A 15,040-nucleotide genomic window follows, 5' to 3' on the forward strand; every position below is an offset into this window, starting at 1 on the left:
GGAAAGAAAGAAAGAACGAAGGTAAAGTATAATAACGTTATTAAAATTAATTATTAAGAAAAATTTTTTTTAAAAAAACCATGGACGTATAGAACCCTAGGACAAATGGTGGAAACAAGACTATACAGACAAGATCTCACACAGGAGCATACACATACACATTCACAAAAGGAGGAATAGGGGAAAAAATCATAGATCTTGCTCCTAAAGTCCACTTCCTTAATTTGGGATGATTGGTTGTCTATTCAGGTATTCCACAGATGCAGGTACATCAAGTTGATTGTGGAGCTTTAATCCGCTGCCCCTGAGGCTGCTGGGAGAGATTTCCCTTTCTCTTCTTTGTTCCCACAGCTCCCGGGGCTCAGCTTTGGATTTGGCCCTGCCTCTGCGTGTAGGTCGCTGGAGGGCGTCTGTTTTTTGCTCAGACAGGACGGGGTTAAAGGAGCCGCTGATTCGGGGGCTCTGGCTCACTCAGGCCGCGGGGAGGGAGGGGCACGGCGTGCGGGGCGGGGCTGCGGCGGCAGAGGCCGGCGTGACGTTGCGCCGGCGCGACGTTGCACCAGCCTGAGGCCCGCCGTGCGTTCTCCGGGGGAAGTTGTACCTGGATCCTGGGACCCTGGCAGTGGCGGGCTGCACAGGCTCCGCGGAAGAGGGGTGTGGAGAGTGACCTGTGCTCGCACACAGGCCCCTTGGTGGCGGCAGCAGCAGCCTTAGCGTCTCCCACCCGTCTCTGGGGTCCGCGCTGTTAGCCGCGGCTCGCGCCCGTCTCTGGAGCTCCTTTAAGCGGCGCTCGTAATCCCTTCTCCTTTCGCACCAGGAAAGAAAGAGGTAAGAAAAAGTCTCTTGCCTCTTCGGCAGGTGCAGACTTTTCCCCTGGACTCCCTCCCGGCCAGCCGTGGTGCACTAACCCCTTCAGGCTATGTTCAAGCCGCCAACCCCAGTCCTCTCCCTGCGCTCCGTCGGAAACCGAAACCCGAGCCTCAGAGCCTCAGCTCGCAGTCCCGCCCACCCCGGCGGGTGAGCAGACAAGCCTCTCGGGCTGGTGAGTGCCGGTCGGCACCGATCCTCTGTGCGGGGATCTCCCCGCTTTGCCCTCCGCACCCGTTGCTGTGCTCTCCTCCGCGGCTTCGAAGCTCCCCCCTCCGCCTCCCGCAGTCTCCGCCCGCGAAGGGGCTTCCTAGTGTGTGGAAACTTTTCCTCCTTCACAGCTCCCTCCCACTGGTGCAGGTGCCGTCCCTATTCTTTTGTCTCTGTTTTTTCTTTTTTTTCTTTTGCCGTACCCAGGTACGTGGGGAGTTTCTTGCCTTTTGGGAGGTCTGAGGTCTTCTGCCAGCGTTCAGTAGGTGTTCTGTAGGAGTTGTTCCACGTGTAGATGTATTTCTGGTGTATCCGTGGGGAGGAAGGTGATCTCCGCGTCTTACTCTTCCGCCATCTTCAAGGTCCCCCCGCATGTATCTTTTTGAATTAGAGATTTTGTCTTTTCCGAAGTAATATTCTTATTTCCATTATCACTGAACTTCAGTCTTCCCCTCAGGATGCACATGGAAAGGCTCTGAGCTGGAAAAACTGTAAGGCCAGAGGCAGAAGATGACATTTATGGGCAACTCTGTCTTGGTCATAACTCTATTCCTCCACCATTACTTGGTGTCAGATATTCAGCCAAACACTAATATAGATGAAAGAGCTGTTTACTTTTATTAGCCCATTAAGCAAATGCTTATCATGCTCCTACCATGCTGGACAGTGTGGTAGCCCTGGTGCAGAAAAAGAAACACACAGATGGACCCTCACCGATGAGGGTAAGAACAACGGGCTTGAGGCACATACAGCCTCCCCTCAGGGATGGAGTCCCGTGCCCAGGGCGCCCACAGACCCTTGCCAGTGGAGGAAGCAGGGCTGGAGCATTTTCTAGTAACAGATAACACACTTGGCCAGACCACGGTGAAGCCAAGAGCACACCAGTCTGAGAATGGGATCTTCTCTGGCTGCCACTGAATAGCCGTGTGATTGGGGGCCGCTGACTCAAATCACCTGCAGGCCCAGTGTCCTCATTCATTGAATGAAGGGATTTAGAGAAAACTTCCCCACTCCTGGGCATATATCAGGAGAAAACCATAATTCAAAAAGATACATGCACCCCAATGTTCACTGCAGCACCATTTACAATAGCAAGGACATGGACACAACTTAATGTCCATTGACAGATGAATGGATAGAGAAGATGTGGTACGTATATACAATGGAATATTACTCAGCCATAAAAAAGAATGAAATAATGCCATTTGCAGCAACATGGATGGACCTAAAAATCATCATACTAAGTGAAGTAAGTCAGACAGAGAAAGACAAATATATGATATCACTTATATGTAGAATCTAATTTAAAAAATGATACAAATGAACTTATTTACAAAACGGAAACAGACTCACAGATATCAAAAACAAACTTATGGGTACCAAAGGGGAAACCTGGGGGGGAGGGATAAATCAGGAGCTTGGGATTAACATACACACTCTACTATATTATAAGATAGATAACCAACAAGGACCTATTGTATAGCACAGGGAACTCTACTCAATACTCTGTAAAAACCTATATGAGAAAATAATCTGAAAAAGAATGAATATATGTATATGTATAACTGAATCACTTTGCTGTACATCTGAAACTAACAGAACATTGTAAATCAACTATACTCCAATAAAATTAAAAAAAATAAAATCAAGGAAGTTTTTAAAAAAATACAGTTGATACAAACAAGCAATACTCACTCCAGGTTTCTGTATATAAAATACAGTACATGTATGTGAAATTAAAATCAGTAAAAATGAAAAAACATAAAGGAAACTTCAGTCTGTGTGTGCGTATAGACTGTGTATATGCACGTATATATGTGTATACGTATATATGTCTGTAATTATTGTAAATAAGAAAACAAAGCATAGAGTTGACATTTCTCATCTCTCGTTCCGGGTCTGTTGCTTTTCCTTCTTAGTTTTTGGCTATTTTTCTCCTTTTTCTCTGTTGACATTCACCTGTCATAACACACTGTAGCTCACCTCTGCCTCAAGCTAGCCCTTCTTTGAAATCTCTGCTTCTCCTGTTCCAGTTTTCCTTCCTTTGCCTAAACAGAGCATCAAGAAAGGAAGAAATCAATAGGAGAAATGATATGTTTTGATCAGCAGTTTTCTCTAAATTACATTTGTTAAAGTCTGGCCGTTTCATATTCTGTTTAATGTATTCCATCGAGGTCATTTTCAATCTTGAAGTTCCTTCCCATTTCTTTCATTTCAAAAGATGAGAGGTTAATGTCTTGCTTTTTAAAAATTAATAGCAACTCACTGGAACTATGATAAAGGCAAAACGGAGCTTTATTGTGAATGACGGACATGGGACTCTTTTGGGGAAAAATGTATGGAAGAACTAAGGCAATGATGTATTTTTTTAATCCCCCCTATTTATAATGGATTATCATTGCATAAAATTTACATACGGCCAACAAAGTATGGCAAGAGAATGTATTGCTCAAACGCTCAGGTAACAACTTAATATCCAGTTAATTCAGTGGTAAACATCGGAGGAATCAGTTGCAAAGGGTTTTCGTGGCAGGGGAGGCCGTAGTGGAAATAACGTTGGCTTAAGTATCAAGAGATCTGGTTTCTAACCTGGCATTTAATAAAATTGTGTGTCCTTGGGAAAGTTATTTCATTTCTCTGTGGGGAGTGAGGACAACACCTCCAGGCCCAGTTATCCATCACTGCAGAAAAAATCACCCGGAAGCTTCCATGCCAGCCTTCGGTTCTGAGTGAGTCTGCTGGTTCCGGGTGAGCCTCGAGCCTGCCCAGGTTCAAGGGGAGCAGAAACAGGTTCTACCTCTTTTACAAGAGCATTTCAAACAGGAGATACTTTTTCGGCCATTTTTAGAAAAGACATGCTTTCCACCTAAGCTACCATTTTTAATGCTTAATCGTTGCCTTGGAATAGGCATTGTTTATTATCCATTTTAAAAATAATCAGCACCTACTCAAATATTCTTTGTTTATAACTTCTTGTAGGCTTTCTTTTCTACATATATATTTAAATCATTTCTGTATTTTAAATTATTTGCCCACAGCTTTTTTTTTAAAAAAAACATCTTTATTGGAGTATAATTGCTTTACAATGGTGGGTTAGTTTCTGCTTTATAACAAAGTGAATCAGTTATACATATACTTATATCCCCATATCTCTTCCCTCTTGCGTCTCCCTCCCTCCCACCCTCCCTATCCCGCCCCTCTAGGTGGTCACAAAGCACCGAGCTGATCTCCCTGTGCTATGCGGCTGCTTCCCACTAGCTAGCTATTTTACGTTTGGTAGTGTATATATGTCCATGCCACTGTCTCACTTTGTCCCAGCTTACCCTTCCCCCTCTCCGTATCCTCAAGTCCGTTCTCTAGTAGGTCTGCCTCTTTATTCCCATCTTGCCCCTAGGTTTGCCCGCAGCTTTATTGAGACATAATTGACACATAACATCGGGTAAGTTTAAGGTGTAGAGCGGGTTGATTTGGTACATTTACATGTTGCAAAATGATTACCAGCATAGCATTAGCTAACACTTCCATCCCGTCACATAATTACCATTTCTTTTTTGTGTTGAAAACAGCTACCGTCTACTCGCTTAGAAATTTTCAATATATGCTACAATATTAACTATAATCACTGTGCTGTACATTAGATCCCCAGGACTTGTTACTGTTATAACTGGAAGTTTGTCTACATATATCTTTAATGTTTATTTGAAATCCATCTGAGACTGTATTACTAAGGATAGAGCTTTTAATATCTTAAGAGCTATAGGTTTGATAGATGTTACGCATATAAATGCAGTATCTTTGCTTTTCAGTTGGCCTGCACAATTCTCTAAGGATTGTTGTGATTGAATTAAGCCCTAGCTAGTATCTATGGGCCAAATCCATGAGGATTTCTCTGGAGGGAAATTGTTATATTTACTTGTTAGTGAGAAATATAAAATGATAAAAATTCCTTTTGGGCCTTAGAGAGAAGATATTGCAACCACAGAAAAAGATACCTGGCTGCTTGGCCTTTCACTGGAGTCCAAGTGAAGGACTGCCCTCTGAGGCAGCGTTGACATCTAAGGAAAGGTATCACATCCTGAACTTACCGCCAGAATGTGGGAGGTTTTAGTTGATTCTGTTGTCAAGGTTCACCTCCTCTATTGTGTTTTGCAATTGATTTTTTTAACTTCCTGCGGGCCTTTCTACTAACAGGCAAAATGCTTTCTGGCCTATGAAATGTCCACCTGTCCTGATTCCTCTTCCTTGTAACTACCTCTCCCCGCCAGGCATTCACAGCACGCTGTGCTGAACTCGGACTGGACCTGGAAACCCAGACAACCCTTCCAAAGCCTTCCAAAGCCTTCTCATCTTCCAGAACGCTTTACACACAGAAGATAAAAATGTAGTTCCGTATAACACCGCAAGAAAACTTTTGCAAAGGTAAGGCATTATTCTCATTGTAAAATAATTCACTTTAGTGGGGGGAAGAAAACCTCACCTTGACACTTCTTGAGATAGCAAGTTAGCTGACTGCTGAGTTTAGACTGCTTTAAGAGCATCACCTTAGCACGTGACTCTCATGAATATTTCCCCCCAACTAGATGAGAACTTATCCATCTCATTTGGATCTTCGCCGAGTCACCCCTTTGTGTGGAGTTGCCAGCTCCCAGTAGGGCCCATAAGGACAGCAGAGCTCTATTCTCTGACTCTATCCATGTCCCATCACCTCCAGCCTCCTTCACTTGGTGGCAGCCCATTGTCTCCATCTCTGTCTTGAACATACCAGGTTTGTTTCCTCCTCAGACCCTTTGCACTTGCCATGGCCCTGCCCGAACTTGCCCTTCCTCCAGGCTTTGGTTAGTGACGCACTGTCATCATTCTGATTAGGATTGAATGCCACCCCTCCACGGGGCTTCCCTTAGCCCCTGTTAACGTCTGCTCCCCACCCACTCAGACTCCATTCGACTCCCTCTCAAGTCCAAGCCATAACCCCAATGTCCTTTTTTTCACGTAACTTTCCCCTAAGTTCCTTATGTCTTATTTACACCCAGGCCATCCCTGGGGACACTTGCTTTCCTCGTGTAATCATTAATTACTCTCAAGTGTTCTGGTTGAAATACGAAACTATAACATTATCATAGTTATCACTTCTAGAAATGGGGTTTATTTATTTTTCCGTATCCTTCGTAGATGTCTCTTCACTAGAAAGTAGGCACAGGGACTTTGTGCCAGGTAATTATTTAGGCACTGGGGAGGCAACAGTAAATACAGATTATGAGAACTCATTCAATATTTTTTGATGGAACCAGTTAAAGAAAACGAATGACAGGCTTTCATATAATGTGTTTGTGCACAGACACATAAACGAACTGAAGTGATGATTTTGTGTTCTTTTGTTTTTCTTTTAATTTTTATTTTATATTGGAGTCCAGTTGATTAACAACGTTGTGTTAGTTTCAGGTGTACAGCAAAGTGATTCAGTCATACATGTATTTATTCTTTTTCAAATTCTTTTCCCATTTAGGTTATTACAAAGTATTTAGCAGAGCTCCCTGTGCTATACGGTAGGTCCTTGTTGGTTATCGTTTTTAAACATAGCCGTGTGTACATGTCAATCCCAAACTCCCAATCTATCCTTCCCCCTCCCCCTCCCCCCACGTCACCCCGGGTAACCATAAGTTTATTTTCTATGTCAGTGAGTCTGGTTTTTTTTTTTTTGTTAAATAAGTTCATTTTTATCTTATTTAAGTGAAGATTTTGGATCAAGTTTTATTTCATAGTTATGTGGACATATGCTCCAAAAAATAATAAATAGGGAAAAACTCACACTCATTCAGAGGAATGAGATTGCAAAGAAATTGTCAAAAAGTTCAAATTGAAAAAGAAACTTGTTTGGAAAGGTTGCTTCTGCTACATTGCATGAAACTTCCTAAAGAGGTCAGCGACTCCTCCATTAGTACCTGGGGTCTTCTCTGTATCTTTGTCAATTTTTTTCTTTTCAACACTGGCCTTGGAATATGACAAGTTATTCTAGATAATTTAGGCAGTATTCTTGCAAGTAGCCATAATGTGGGGGACCCAGATGTGGGGGACGGGTTTATCGATCTGTAGACAGAGCAACGATACTGGGGTCGCTGCTCGCCTTTGCACACGGAGCCATGGATGAATTAAGAACAGATTTTCCTTTGAGAGGATAAACTGGGAGAAAAAAGCTGAGGTTGTGTTTCAACCTCCACTTGTCTCCTAGGCTTGAAAGCTTCGGGCAGTACACGGTCTGCATCACTTCATGTGGAAACATGGGCGGTAGCAAAGACCATTTATTTTCAGTGTATGTAAAACCGATGAAATCAAAATTAACCCAGGGAACTATGTAAATTGGCGTTTATTTCTTTCTGACCCCAAGGGTGATTTATTCCCATCCACACCCCAGACACGGACACAGCTTCAAATGGACACTTCAGCAGCTGGGATGTACTGAGTTGCAGGAGGTCCCACCTTACAAATCAGAATAGTTCAGAGAAGTGACACAATCATATGCATGTTTAAAGGCAACCCAGAACTAGGAACACAGGGAAACCCCACTGAACTGAATTCCAGTAAGAGACAAGCCCTTCCTAGCAGAGACCATGGGTACTTTCATCCCTGCCGCATTTTTCCTTACTCAGTATGTGTGGGATGTGGCACCCACCTGTCTTTTAAACGTCTGCCAACTACAGATTGGCACTTGCCATCTGCCTCTACAAGGATTAAATCATGAACTGCTGCAGCCGCTGACCTTCCACACCCCCTGAAAGGAGCTCAGGGTGGAGAGCAGGAAGGAGGCCCTCTGTGCTCTGGGAAAACCCGGCAGAACAGGCCTTCAGATAGTTAGATATTCTCAGGAGATATTATGAGCCCAATTCTTGCATCTCCTTGTATCTAGAAAAGCACTAAAATCATTAATGGAGAGATCTGCTCCTTGTGACGAGCAGCCACCTTCTGCCAAAATGCATGGGTTTTTTTTTTTCATTTATTTTTTGCGGTACGCGGGCCTCTCACCGCTGTGGCCTCTCCCGGTGCGGAGCACAGGCTCCGGACACTCAGGCTCAGCGGCCATGGCTCACGGGCCCAGCCGCTCCGCGGCATGTGGGATCTTCCCGGACCGGGGCACGAACCCGTGTCCCCTGCATCGGCAGGCGGACTCTCAACCACTATGCCACCAGGGAGGCCCTCAAAATGCATGTTTGACTGCATGTTCCCCCTTCACTAAAATCACATCTATACTGACCTCCCCCTGCCTCTTGGGGACAGTTTCTCAGAGCTCTCTGAGAGGCTGTCTCCCAGGCTATAGTCCTCATTTTTGCCCCAAATAAAACTTAACTCAGAACTCTCATGTTGTGCATCTTTTTAGGCAACTCTTCATCAGCCGCGTGTGGGCTGAGAGGAAGGTTTGGAATTCTGAGGATTCCCAGGCTTGGAGTGAATCCACACCACATCCTTCTCACGGGTCCTTCACTGGGTGCATGGTAGCAGCACCAAGGCAGGTAAGCCCTCCCGATGTGCGGTACCTGGACCAAGTACGTGGCCGGGCCCTTCTGGAGGCTTGGGGACGTGCAGGATGGCCAAGGGAGCTTCCTAGGGCACAGGAGGCTCCTCCTGGATGCGAGGCAGCAAATCAAAGCCTGCTCCTCTTGTAGAAGAATGGAGAGAGCTCTCCAAAGGCTCAGGGAGTGGCTGCTCACGTGTAAAGTCTGGAGCCTTAATAATGATATTCGTGTACTGCTTTATTAAGCACTTTAACCTTTACGCTCTAATTCTCATAATAAACACATTACGTTTGTGATGTTATTCCCAAACTCTGGAGGATAACTGGCTTACTCTAGGCTTTAGAAAGTGAGTGTGCAGCAAAAGCAGGACAGAGACCCAAGATTGTTGCCTCTTAGTTTATGCTTTTCCAAGAAACAATAGTTACTCTGCTGCTGCACTATCCTTACCTCAGAAAACTCCTGCTGTAGCAACGTTTGTTGTGGAGGTCTCTGAAATACCTGTTTTGTTCTGAACCTCTGAACTTTCTTGGCTCAAAATGGGAATGACAGCCTTTAACACATGATTATCATTTTATAGCAATGTATGCATTTAGAATTCTGAGTTATGATTCACCCAGTTATCTGAATTAAAATATTTTCCTTGCCTTCACTGTTGGGCTTTGAAGTACCACCGTAAACCCACCTACCCCTTTCCCCAGAGTCTGGGGTAGGCGCTTCAATATGCCCCCAGAGCACCATAAGATCCCCCACCATAATGCCCATCACAAGATACTGGACCTTCCAGTTTATGCGTCTGCTTCTACCCAGCGGTGAGCTCAGGGATTTTCTGCTTGGAGGAGAAATTATTTCGTATTCATCTTTTATCCCAGGGCTTATTACAGTGGCTAAAAGGGTCAGTCAATAAATACTACTGAATGACTAAACAAACAGGGTAAATAAATGCCTTAGGAGAATCGGTCACCCCCTGGTCTGCCATATCTCACCACGACTACATTGATACATTGATTAATAATTTGCCTGGAAAGAAGCTCCTTTATGATGGTGTGGATGATAGTAAAAGTAATATTTTCATTCTGTTATTAAGTGCAGTGTTGTTCAACCTGTCTGCTTATCTGCCAACGTACGGTCCGGGGCAGAGATCACGTCAGCATTGCTGTCGTATCTACAGCAGTTTGCAGAGTTATCGGCACACGGTAGTGGCTTACTTTCCTGGGTGAATAAATACCTTTTTATGATGATTATGTAATACATGTACAGTTCTGTAAACATTATATATATTAGTCATGCTTTACATGTACACATATAAATTTAAACTTACCCATCTTTTTCTTCATTGATTGTGATTTTTGTCACTTGTTTAATAATTGCTTCTTTTCCCCAAGGCACTGTCTTTATTTTTTGGTAAGATTTGGGGGTCTGATTTTTATATATTGACAGTTAATTCATTAAAATTGTTTTCTTTTTGTGGTGTGAGGTAGGTACCAGATTTTTTATGTATGTGTAAACAATTTTCCCAGCTCTATTTATCGAATAGCTTAGCTTTTCTTCTCTGATTTGCAATGTCATTTATCAATGTTCTATAATTAATAGGCATTCTTTTCTATTATATATGTTGGCATTGATATCATAGTGTTTTCATTACTACAGTTTTGTAAGTCTTGATAATTAGTAAGAAATGTTTTGTTCCTTTTCTTCTCTCTTCTTGATCTTTCTTCTTAGAGGTTTTTAAAAAGCAAATTTTTCTTTTGTTGAAGCTCATTTGCTTTTTTCTTTTTCCATTTTATTGATTTCCTACCTATTATGTCTGCCCTATTTTTAAAAGCTTATTCTAAGCTTTTAAGTTCTTCAGACATTTACTTTTAATCTTTTTCTTTTATTAATGCACATATTTCCCTTTTTCTTGGTCCTACTATAGATGACTATGATGTAGTACACTTTTTGGTATTCAATCCTAAATATGTCTTAGTTTCCTACGTGAATAACTTATTATCTTGAGTAATTTGAGTCCATTTAAGTCTGTGCTTGTTGCTGATTTCTAATTACTTGGAGTTTTGCTCTGAGAATCTGATCTGAATGTGTATCACTCACACTCTAGCAGGAAGCAGATGCCGTACTCAAGTGGGTAATGGAGGAAGGTTTAATGAAGAGGCTGCTCATAAATATGTAAGCAGGGTTACAGGAAACCAAGAGCGATGGTTGAAATGCTCTAAACTAGCAAGATGGAGGAGCCATTACTACCCTCAGGACTGAAGGTTAAGGAGAGGCAAAGTTGACCAGAACCCAGAGATAGTAGCTGTTGTTGTAGCAGAGGGTTTCCTGACAGGGGCTGTGGTCTTGGTAGAGAAACTTACTTCAACATATAACGACCCATCACAGAGGAAACCAGGAAATAAGTACCCTGATCTCACTCTGTTCTCCAGTCCAGTCTCCACCAATGCTTCCCATTTATGCGAAACAACCAGAAGCCAGATGGCAAAGGGAACCATGGACGAAGTCCAGCCAGTTCAGCCTCCCAGGGTAGAGGCAGATGGAAGAAAGGCAGAGGGTGGGTTTGGATGGTATAATGAAAGTGTCCAGTACTGTTCATTCCTTCTGTCCCCTCCAAAGCTTCACTCACCTGTTTTGCATTCAAGTAAAATAAATGTGTTCTCAATGCCGGGGACAACAAAGTTCCATGAGCTGCCGTATAGATTGAGTGATGTCAATACCTGAAAGATAAAATGTTAGCCACCCTGAGCTGCCCACCATCAACTGAATGTTTTTTCCTGATATTCCAAATCATAAGATTGGATATTAACAGTAATATTAAATTATCCCTTGGAAATGGTATATATCAGAACAGGCACAAGTTAATTGCACAGGTAGCTGGGCCATTTACTCACCTGGAAACTGTGCCTATTTCTGTGTCTACTGCTTTGCCCTCAACACACACCTGTGGCCTCATGAGGGTTCCCTATGAAAAGTTAACAAAAAGGGTAGGTCTGGTTTGCAGATGGATTTGCATAATATACACATAGATAACCAAATGTATTACAGCTCCACACAGGGATGGTGGATTTGGGAAAAAAACAGTGATGATGGGCAATCACTTGGGGGTCAAGCACTAAGTTTCCACCAGGGTCAATAGGAGACCAGGAACTGCTTACCAACTTGAGGCTAGTTACTGGCAGAAGACGGCATGGCTTCATTCCCAAACCCAAGGGACCATGCATTGATTCTTTCTTTGGGATTTTTCAGTTGCTGTTAAAATATATTATCTGCCTCACACACAGAAAATACCGTAGCATATCTTGACACACAGCATAAGTGACAAGACAGCTTGAACTACTTCCTGGACATGATACGGAAGTCTAAGCAGTAGACCTTTTTGTTCTTTACTCTTTCCACCCGCTCCCCCCCCCCGCAAACTGGCCATCTTAAGCGTTACTCAATAATCATGTTACAAGATCATGCTTACATATCCTATATGTAGCCTTCAGAAAGCAAAAAGTCCATCAACAGTTATGTCTATTTCTTTGAAATGGGTGCTACAAAGTGTCACAGTATATTTTCACTTTAGAGTGAAAGTGAAAGAGTTTAGGTCTCCAAACTCTTGTGGGGCTTATCTCTTACCCTCTCACCCTTGCTACTTCCTCTCATCAGCTCCAGTGAGCAAAACGTCATCAACGTGATGTGGTACCTGATGTGATATTAAGACATTCAATTCCCTCTGGTCTGTCTTAGGACCAAAGCAGGAGAGATGGATGATGTAGGGGTGCTGATGCTCCTGCCACAAGAGAATGAGTTGTTTCTGATCATCTTTACTGATAGAAATGGGGAAAATTATCACTATATGCCAGGTCAACAGCCGTATACTCGGTGGTAGAGCAATGTTGATTTGCTTTGGTAAAGATACCACATGTGGAACTACAGTTATGATGGACATGAGCACCTGATTAAGTGTGCGATAACCCACAGTCATCCTCCAAGACTCATCTGGGTTTTGCACCATTCAAACGGGTAAGGCAGAGGGACTTCCCTGGTGGTCCAGTGGTTAAGACTCTGCCTTCCAACGCATGGGGTGCAGGTTCAATCCCTGCTTGGGGAGCTAAGATCCCACAAGCCTTAGAGCCAAAAAAACAAAACATAAAACAGAAGCAATATTGTAACAAATAAAGACTCCTGTTTTCCTCCTGTTTGTACAATGTTTTTTTAAAAATCCCTGTGACAGAGTTCTCCTGGTGTGAACCGCATGGGTTATGGCTTCAATAGCAACCAGAAGTGACAGCTCCTAGGTCCTCATTGGGAGAAGCTTCCTACATGGGGGAAAGAGAGCTGGAAGGCATGAACCCTGAGTGGGAGGAGGGCGCTGCAGCATCACCGGTGCAGGTGAGGGTCATGGCAAGGATGCTGGCCGCCAGAGCCACACTCGGTCTCAGTTATGCTCACCTTTTTGCTGAAGAACAGGGGGAAGCCTGTCCCCTTTCCCTCTCCGAATCGATCCAGAGAAGGTGGCCCTGGCCGGCTTGCCACTCTGTAGAGCCTCGAGTTGGCCACCAGGAGGCAGTGCTGTCTCTTCTCAGACGCAAGGGTAGAAGGTCCCGCCTGGCTCGGAGGTGAGTTCTCGGGTGACCTGTGGGAGGTGTGAAGACAGAGAAAGGTGGAGACAAAGAGGGCTTTTCTCTCCCACTCCGATGTAGGGAGGAACCTGTCGCCACCCTGGGGTGTTCTGATCGCAAGCATTTAAGAGGAGCCTAGAGGATCCCCACCCCCGCCCCGGTCAGGCAGGTGGGGATTGAAGTTTCCCTCCAGAAGGTATTTGCCTGGTTCACCAGAAAACACCTGACGTCCAATGCTTTAGTCCAATGAGTTCCCTGAAGGCAGGGCTACTGCCTCTTCATCTCTCTCCTAGCAGGGCGTGTGCTTAACTGACAAGTCGTCCAGTGAGTGATTCAATACATAAAGCATCTGACCTTTGCTAAGACGCTGCTTTCGGAGGCAAGGAACCAGGTTTTCATGTCGGCCCTCCTACCGGTCTGTCGCTGAGAAATAACTTCTGTCTGAGCCTCCACTCCCCGTGTGTGACTCACTCGCAGATGTAAAGTCGAACTCTGCTGAAGGCAGGGACACAGTTACGGACGCATGTTTTTGAAAGGAAAAAATGGTTGTGAATGTGAAATCCACGTTTCTTCCTTGACTGTTTTAGAGCTTATAGGGTAGAGTAAATGTCTTATGTGAAGGCACCTAGAGATTTGCCTCATGGCCCTCAAGGCATGATTACCAGGGGCTAAGGGGGAGACGGATAAATTGGGAGATTGGGATTGACATATACACACTACTGTGTATAAAATAGATAACTAATAAGAACCTATTGTATAACACAGGGAACTCTACTCAATACTCTGTAACGGCCTATATGGGAAAAGAATCTTAGAAAAGAGTGGAGGGGGCTTCCCTGGTGGCGCAGTGGTTGAGAGTCCGCCTGCCGATGCAGGGGACACGGGTTCATGCCCCGGTCCGGGAAGATCCCACATGCCGCGGAGCGGCTGGGCCCGTGAGCCATGGCCGCTGAGCCTGCGCGTCCGGAGCCTGTGCTTCGCAACGGGAGAGGCCGCAACAGTGAGAGGCCCGCGTACCGCAAAAAAAAAAAAAAAAAAAAGAATGGAGGTATGTATATGTATAACAGATTCACTTTGCTGTACACCTGAAAGTAACACAACATTGTAAATCAACAATACTCCAATAAAAATTAAAAATAATAGTAACACATTGAGCTGAGAGTGCAAAATGGGTGGAGAGCCCGTCCACTCGATTTACAACCTGGACAGCGGCCTGCATTGTGGACGAGGAGGCTTGTCTGTGGACGCTTCAGGGATGTGGCCTGGTTAGTTTCACGTTGACCCTCCCCAGTTATCCCTGACCACCCCCGTCAGGGGGCGCTAGATAGTAAGGTTCTCGGGAGTAAGAACTATGCTTGGGGTGGGATAGGGAGGGTGGGAGGGAGGGAGACGCAAGAGGGAAGACATATGGGAACATATGTTTATGTATAACTGATTCACTTTGTTATAAAGCAGAAACTAACACACCATTGTAAAGCAATTATACCCCAATAAAGATGTTAAAAAAAAAAAAGAACTATGCTTCATTCATCCAGTAACTCGTTCAATATCCCCTACCCACTCCTCGTCCACTTGCCTTCTTGGGTCCTTCAGACCGTGTCCTCTGGGTGTGTGTGTCCCCATGGTAACCTCTCCATACTCAATAAAAGCCATAGGTTTGCACCAGCAAACACGAACCTTAGGTCTGCATGTTTCCTTCACCTCAGCTACACCTTTTCTTACATTACCCAGGATCAGCCACTATCCAACGCGTCATCCCAGCCAAGCCAGAAACACCCTCAAATACAGCTGGTCCTTTTCCACTCCACTCCACTTCCTATTCCGTCGTCCATTCCATCACCTTCATGATGTCATATCTTC

The 15,040-nt window shown here is 44.3% G+C and overlaps 1 protein-coding gene and 1 long non-coding RNA gene across 12 annotated transcripts in view; one reads left to right on the top strand and one right to left on the bottom strand.

Annotated features, from left to right (window-relative positions):
• LOC137229496 (actin-related protein 3B) overlaps nucleotides 1-14,693 on the top strand; it is a 344,507-nt gene extending 329,814 nt beyond the window's left edge. For 4 of the 5 annotated variants that reach the window (XR_010945705.1, XR_010945703.1, XR_010945706.1 and 1 more), the window contains 4 exons: nucleotides 5,038-5,142; nucleotides 5,343-5,496; nucleotides 6,581-6,620; nucleotides 8,447-14,693. The gene's annotated coding sequence lies outside the window, so the exon portion shown is untranslated. The remainder of the gene's footprint in view (nucleotides 1-5,037; nucleotides 5,143-5,342; nucleotides 5,497-6,580; nucleotides 6,621-8,446) is intronic. The other variant, XR_010945707.1, reaches the window with a different exon arrangement.
• LOC137229498 (uncharacterized) overlaps nucleotides 11,159-15,040 on the bottom strand; it is a 255,195-nt gene continuing 251,313 nt past the window's right edge. For 5 of the 7 annotated variants that reach the window (XR_010945712.1, XR_010945710.1, XR_010945711.1 and 2 more), the window contains 3 exons: nucleotides 13,535-13,672; nucleotides 13,011-13,194; nucleotides 12,217-12,348 (listed from right to left, as the gene is read on the bottom strand). This is a non-coding gene — a long non-coding RNA (uncharacterized lncRNA). Of the gene's footprint in view, nucleotides 11,291-11,464; nucleotides 12,349-13,010; nucleotides 13,195-13,534; nucleotides 13,673-15,040 lie in introns of those variants that run through there. The other 2 variants (XR_010945714.1, XR_010945713.1) reach the window with 2 other exon arrangements.

The sequence above is a fragment of the Pseudorca crassidens genome, chromosome 8 (assembly GCF_039906515.1).
Source record: "Pseudorca crassidens isolate mPseCra1 chromosome 8, mPseCra1.hap1, whole genome shotgun sequence".
Classification (NCBI taxonomy): domain Eukaryota; kingdom Metazoa; phylum Chordata; class Mammalia; order Artiodactyla; family Delphinidae; genus Pseudorca; species Pseudorca crassidens.